Here is a 7695-nt window from a genome sequence, read left to right on the forward strand (position 1 = left end):
GACAGTACTTTAGGAGTGGGCACAAAATGGTATCTATGCTGTGGTTCAGGATTGCACAGCCATGAATCGCTGACCAAATCCGGCTGCCACTTGTTTTTGTAAATACATTTTGGGGGGAACATAGACACGTCCATTTGTTGAAGTACTATTTTTGCACTACAGTGGCAGAGTTGGGTCATTGCAATAGAGACTGTATCACCTACAAAGCAAGAAATATTTACTGTCTGGGTCTTTACTGGAAAGGTATACTGACCTCTGCAATAAATGGAAAATATCTCTGAGAAGGATTCCAAAAATGTTATGTATATAAATAGACAAAAGTCTAGGAGAACAGACAATGAAATGGTATCTAGGTATCACTCTTCATTTGAACATCTTGCCCTTATAACCACTCACCAGTCATGGTAAAATCCTCTATAGTATTAAAGAGAAGTCCAACCTCAGAAAGAATTATTATAAAGTGTTTAATATATAAAGTTACCCATTCAGGGCTGGTTCTATGGACTGGTGGCTAAGAAGCTGGATCCCACAAGGCCAACCCCATGGTTTAAATCCTGGACCCGGTAGCTTGAGGAACATGCCAGGTATGTGGACATGCTTGCCAAAAATCCTGACCGGATGAAGAGAGGAAAAGGACTGCAATGTATCCATTTCCCATGGAAGGGGTCTTCTTCCTCCCATCTGTCTCTCTTTCTCTCTCTGGCAAGTGAATGTACCCTATGGGCAATTTTTTTTAAATTATACATTCAAAAATTATTCAGGAAACTTACCTAGTAAGGTAGAAGGGAATGGAGTGACTAATTTGTCCAAGTTTTCACACAACTTGCCCAGTTCAAAAACAGAAAATCCCATCCCAAAGAACCCTGTGCTCCCAGATAAAGCAGGACAACTGGTCACCTAGCTGGAAACTGGATCTCAGATCTGCTACTTATCAGTCATTTATACACTCTTGAGAAGTCCACTTGCCCTCTCTCTATAAGCCTCACTTAGTTCAACAGCAAATATATATACACATTCCCAACCACCCTATTCTGCCAGTCTAGCTGTGAGGATGAACTTGTGCTCTGTAAACACTGAAAGTCAGTGAAAATGGTTATTATCATTTTATTCCCCAAATTCAGTTATTCCATGGCTAGACTTGGTCTGACATAATGTAAGTAGAATGAGAGAACAATTACCTAGAAGGTTTTCATATCATTATTAAGTGACCACACAATTAGTGGTCCTAACTAGAACAATTTTGAGAGTGGAAGAGAAGGTCTTCCTAATTATAATAGAATAAAAGTTGTAAACCAAGACCATCTCAGGCATAAACATAGACAGAGGGTCACAGGGGCACACAGTGACATGGGAGCAAGGCTGTCTTCACGGCGATGTGATCTTGAGGGCCCCTGGAGAAGCTCAGAGGGGAGCTGTGCTGACTTTCATACTCTGCTCTTGCCATCTTGAATTCTTAACAATTTTTGAACAAGGAGGCCTATATTTTGCACTAGACTCTATAAATTAATAACTAGTCCTGCTTAGGGAGAATCCTACTATGGAACAAGGAGACATGGTGTGACCCCTGGAACCCCTTCCAGGCCTAGGCAGCTAAGCTTCCAAGCTCCTGAAGAGAAAGTTCTGTTTTAACCCCAGCTGGTTCTGATCCCCCTGGAGCTAAAAATAGCTGTACATAATGAGGCAGAAGCTGGAGCCTGGGGTCCCCAAGTTACTCATTACCCCACTCAGAGCAGGTGCCTGCCTGCAGCCAGGAGCCAGCCAGCACTGGCTTGGAGGTGTTGCCAAGGAGCAACCTCATGCCTGTTTGACTCTGGTTTTTGTCCTTGGCCAACACTTCTGCAGCCTGGCAGAGCTTGGGCAATGGAGCAGCTGGATGAACCTACAGGGCATGTGCGTGTTAGTCATCCTACAAGTGAAACTTACTGATCTGGCAACCCCCAGCCTGCTAACGGCAGCCAATGCCATTTATGGGGCTTTCAAGGGCAGAAACTGTAAAATCCAGTTCAGTGTCTGAACAAACCAGAACAAAGCTGGGCGGCCTTGCCAGAGCAGAGCAGCTGCTTACTGCAGCGAATAGGAGGTAGATCTGAACCCAAGGGTGAACCTTAGGAAAGACATGACGATAGAAAGACGGCCAACAGAAAATCTGCTCGAGCTTTATTGCTCTGGAAGGGAGGGGCAATCAGGACCATGAGCCTGCCATGGCCGCAAGCATTCTCATCAGTTACAGGAAGTTTCTTGCCCCTGCTACTGTCATCACTGGGGCTGGATGACACCTTGTGTGTGTACGTGTGCGTTCGTGTGTGTGTGTGGGTGGGGGGAGGTGTCCTGTGCATCGAGGGATTTTTAGCAGCATTCCTGGCCTCTACCCACAGATGCCAATAGCCACCTTCACCCACCATCCCTTGCAAGTGTGACGATTCAACAAAAAGTCTCCAGACTTTGTCAAATGTCTCCTGGAAGGGGAAACACAATTGCCTCCAGTTGAAAATGATGGTTTTTTAGCATCAAGGAGTATCTATGTTAAAGAGAGACCATGAGGATTAGTGAGTTGGTAATTTTTGATGAACTTGGGACAGCCTTGACTGGGTAATCACTTTAAGTGTTCGTTAAATAGATGGACCGTGTACCTGCCTTCCCCGCCCACACGGCCCCACATACCCACAGGAGCACCTCCATCTTGCTGCGCAGGAGGCACACCACCTGGTACCCTCGCACCTCTGGGGCTTTTCTCCCCTCTAATTGCTACCTGAGCAAACGTCTTAACCTCCCTGTGCTTCCATTTCCTCAGCTGAAAGAGAACAGTCATATCTGTCTCCTGGGGTTGTTTTAGAAATTGGACATTCCGTGTGTGACAGGCACCTGCAACAGCAGCTGGTTAGCACAGGCTCTGGGACTGGCAGGTATTGTTAGCCTCACCCTACGGTGTGACAGAAACAAGCATGCCCATGCTGCATGGACCTGGTGGTGCCCACGTGTGTGTGTTTAAGACTACAAGCTGGGCATTGGCCTCCAAATACCGATATGGGATTTTTCCTCTTCTTGGTCTTCACACTGCAACCTACCCCCACCTTCAGCCAGCCTGGAACATGAGCACATGCATGCCCAGCGTGCTCTGTGAGGGTTCCAGACTCCTATGTGTGTTAGCCTCCCGGAGCCTTGCCTTACCGCTTTGCCACCATACAGAACCAAAGCTGGGTCCGTCTATAAAACTCCCCACTCCCCTAGCTGCAGGTGTTGCAAAGGTAACTTGGGGCTCCTATAAACCTTGTCTGTGGCACGTCTGCCCCCACAGTTCCTTTCTGGGGTGGGGAGTGGGGTTGGGATGCCTGACAGTAGGGTGAGCAAATGGTTCCATTTACCTAAGGGGGTCCTCCGGAGGCAGGACTTTCAGTGCCAAAACTGAGGCAGGAGTAGGTAAAGAGGTTGCCCAGAAATGGCTGCTTTTGTCAGCTTGAGTTTGTTTGCCAGTGAACACTGTGTTGATAGAAAGCAAATCTGGACCAGCAGATGACATAATGGTTATGATGCTGGACTCCCATGTAGCTGACCACAGTTCGAATCTCATACCCAGCAGCTTAAAACCCATGCCAGTACATGTGCATGTGTGCCCAAGATCCTGAGAGGAAAATGGAGAAGAGATTGCAGCGTGGCTATCCCTCAGGGGTGATTTTTGACTTTTTGTCTCTCTATCTCTATCTCTCCAATAAGCACACGCACCCTATAGCAAAAAATCTCTCTCTAATAAAAAAAAAAAGACAGAAAGCAAGTCGACCTCAGGAGGAATCACCATAGAAGAGGAAGCTTTGGCGCTATTGATAGTTTCCAAGTGCAGCTGCATCTATGGACAGAATTACCCCTACCTTCACCCCAATCTCACCAACTTATAAACCCTTAGGTCCGCACACCGGAACAGTGACTGCTGGTTAATAATGGCTCATTAGACTTTTCCTGGAGGTAATTCTCATCTCATTTGAGCTCTGCTTTTCAGTCATTTTTCTACACGGCTCTAGGCTTCTTCTCCCTCCCCCCCAACTAAATCCATTTAATGCTCCTGCTTATTTTCCCAAACACCTTAGATAAGTACTGAAAACTTCCTACTCCCCCTCCCCCAGTGAAGAAATTTTCTGACCCCAATTGCCACTGTTTTCTCTTGCTTCCTGTAATGGAAAAGACCCTTTTGTGGGGGGATTTGAAAAATAATCACCACAAATACTTCAAGTGGAATTCAGTTTGGAGTCTATTTCACATCTCATGCTTTCGTGACATTCTTCTGCAGGAATGAATCTTTTATGAAAGGTCTATTTTAAGGTGCACCTTCAAGAACCTTATTTTTGTCTCTGAAAGGAAGAGGCAGGAGCTAAAGTCTTCTGATTCATGAGCTTGGCCTGGCTCACCTCGGGGTGGTGGGCTGGAGCAGAGGGGGCACTGGCTTAGGATGGAAGTGCTGCCCTTTTTTCCATCAGGCTGTTTTATTCAACTAAAAATGAACTCCAAGGATTTAAGTGTGCTTTTCCTGCCTCATTCTTGGAGGTGGAGAATCCCATTTGATCTGCTTGCTCTTTAGTCAACTTCACACTGCAGCCAGGGAGCCACCCCTTTGCGTTCTCGGCACTCAAGCAGAATGGGGGCTGGTGCCGGCCATTTGTCTGGGGACCCAGAGTTGTCCTGCCAGGTGTAGGAGAGGATATTCACTGAGCCTTCTCAGCCCACTCTTATCTATTCATTCTATAGATTTTTACTAACGTCTGTAACTCTTGTCTATTCATTCTATAGATTTTTACTAATGTCACAAATTGAAAATGAAGTAAAAAGTCCTTTCAAACAAAGTACTATAAGTCCAGACCAGCAGGTGGTGTGGTAGTTAAGGTACTGGACACTCCCACATGGCCAGCCATGGTTCGAGTCCCGGACCTGGTGGCTTGCTATCTCATTTCCTCTGTCTCTCTCTATGTCTCTTTCTCTCTGGTCAAGAAAAAAATAAAAAAACCTAAATGGACAAATAAAAAAAATTTTTTTAAAGTACTTTAAGTCCTGTTATGTTGGGTCAGACTCCGTGGATATGGGCTCTGAGATGGTCTCACTTGCAAAGAATTTCTGGGTGGTGCTCTCAAGACCACACTGGCAAGAGGTGAGAAAGGAAGGACTTGATGAGAGAGCCCCACCGTGTGCTCACAGCTGGGCTTCAGTCCACCCACGGACAACTTTGAGCCTGGAATAGGCCTTTGTTGTTGCCCCAAATTGAGGCAAGAGGACCAGGGTTTGTATCACCTGCTCAAGACCAGCCAGGGATGGGGAAGGGAGGGTGTAGCCTGGGGGGAGTCAGTTTTCTTCTATCTCAGCAAGGCCCAGTGGGAAACAGAGCTGAAAGCCACTTATCAAGTTCAGCAGCTGATATTCCCACCCATTGGGGGACAGTGATGGGCCCTACAGGGGATATTTGGGCAATAGAAGGCCAGTCAATATGAAGAGAAGAAGAATATGAAGAATCGATGGAAATAAAGGAAAGAATAGCCACTTAGACTTAATATTTATTATTGATTAGGGCTCAAACTCTAGATGGTAACTTACAGAGAACTGATAAGTTGCAAATGGTGTTTGGTAGTGATGCAAACAATTCCTGACTGGCAAAAAAGATAGCCACAAAGGCTCTAGTTTTTTGGTTTGTTTTTTAGGTGTTTGCCATAGGGCACGTATGCTGGCTGGAGAGAGACAGAGAGAAACAGGGGAAGTGAGAAATCACCCTCTGGGGGGGATAGTAATGCCTCAATTTTGTCTCCTCAACTCTCCTCTCAGGATTTTGGGCATGCATGCACATGTGTCTGGCGTGATTTTCAAGCTGCCGGGTCCAGGACTCAACTGTAGTCAGCTATGTGGGATCTAGCGCCTTAGCCACTGTGCCTTATTGTCCCCATATTATGTAAACCAGTTTTGAATTTAACTCAGCAAAGCAATGCATTTTCCAAAGTAGCATCTTGTTTAAACTGCTATTACTAAGAGTCTCTGTTACTTGCAGCGGAATGTAATCCTAATAGTCAGGTCCCTTCCTTGGTTTAAATGTTTAATTGGATTATGCCAATAGGTATGGTGTTGCTGGGCATCTACGGGCATTCATATTCACACACTCCCATTGCTAGACTCTTCCTAGCCTCCAGGATTGAGTGTTCCACTGGACAGAAGGGGGCTGGCACTCCTCCCTGTCCCTATGTCCCTGTGCAGACAGTGATGAGTCTGTAACTCAGAATAAAAGCCCCAGTGCCTTCTGAGTATACCAGAGCATGTCGCTGAAGTTCTGTGAAGTAGTTGATTCTATTTATAATAAAGTGAGGATGAGAGAGAGGTGTGGAAGGAAAGAAGTAGAGAAAAGTCAAAGCACTTCCCTAAGCCAGGAATAATAAGGCTACTATTTCTTGAACAGGGTTTAAATGGATGATTACCAAACCTATAAGCAGGGGAATGCTTTTCTCATTTGGCCCATGGTACATCATGGTTTGCTTAGGGCTCACTGTTATAGGGCCATAGAGCCAGGAGTTGAGTCCAGGTCTGCCAGATTTAGAAGCTTGAAATCCCCAAACCCAAACCTTTAAACCCTGTGTCCACTTTGCTATTTGGATAGATTTCAATTCCAGTCCTACATTTGGAGTTGCAGGAGCCCAGCACAAGCCAGTACACACCCTGTGGCTCAGACAAGTGACTTCAGAAAGTTGGGAGGCTGAAGTACAGATCCTTGCTTCCTGCTTAGAAGTCAGTGATCTTGGGTACATTTATTGTCCTCTCAATAGTTATTTCTTCATCTGTGAACAATAAGAACACCCTTCTCAAGGCTTCCCATGAGGAATAAATTGGAACCCAGGTGAAAACTTATATAAAGTATCTGGCAAAAGGAGGAACTCAAAAAATATAAATATGAACTCTCTTCCTCTTGGTTCTCTTTAAAAGTCCTGTCCAGCCAGGAATATGGGGACAGAAATGGAGCAAGTTGGAACCAGCAGATGGCATAATGGTTATGTTGCTGGACTCTCTCATGGCTGACAGCAGTTCGAGTCCCAGACTCAGCAGCTTGAAGCTCACACCGGGCATGTGTACATGCCCAAAATCCCAAGAGGAGAATGAAAGAGAAGGGATTGTGGTGTAACCATCCCCCCTGGGGAGTTATTTCTCACTTTCTGTCTCTGTCTCTCTGGCAAGTTCACACACCCTATAGCAAAAATTATCTTAAAAAAAAAAAAAAGAAAAAGAAAAAAGAAAGAAACGGGACAAGTCTAAACAGTTTCTCCAAATTGTCCCCAGACCTTTCAGCCTCTTGTTTGGCAGCCCAGTAGAATAGATGGAAATGAGTTAGAAAATCAGAAGACGCAGGAGTGGGTCTTGTCTTGGCCACTTACCAGCTGGATGACCTTGGGCAAGAAACATAACCTCTCTGAAGACCTAATGAGATCACTCCCACGAAAGGATGTTATAAATTATAAAGAGCTGGGCACACCAAGATGGCGGCAGGGCTGAGTGCAGCCTGGGGGTAGAGGCCATCACTCCACATGTTTTCTTTTTAAAGGACAGCTGGACAAAAGACTCTCCTGCACAAAGGACTGGGGAAGGCAGTTTGGTTAATGGTCCTTCACCCAGAGGTCAAAAGGTGAAAGGTCACATCGAGGCCTTGTCTACTGGGGGGATTCCCGCTGGGAGGCCTGGCGACGG

The sequence above is a fragment of the Tupaia chinensis genome, unplaced genomic scaffold, assembly GCF_000334495.1.
Source record: "Tupaia chinensis unplaced genomic scaffold, TupChi_1.0 Scaffold000187_1, whole genome shotgun sequence".
NCBI classification, from domain to species: Eukaryota; Metazoa; Chordata; class Mammalia; order Scandentia; family Tupaiidae; genus Tupaia; species Tupaia belangeri.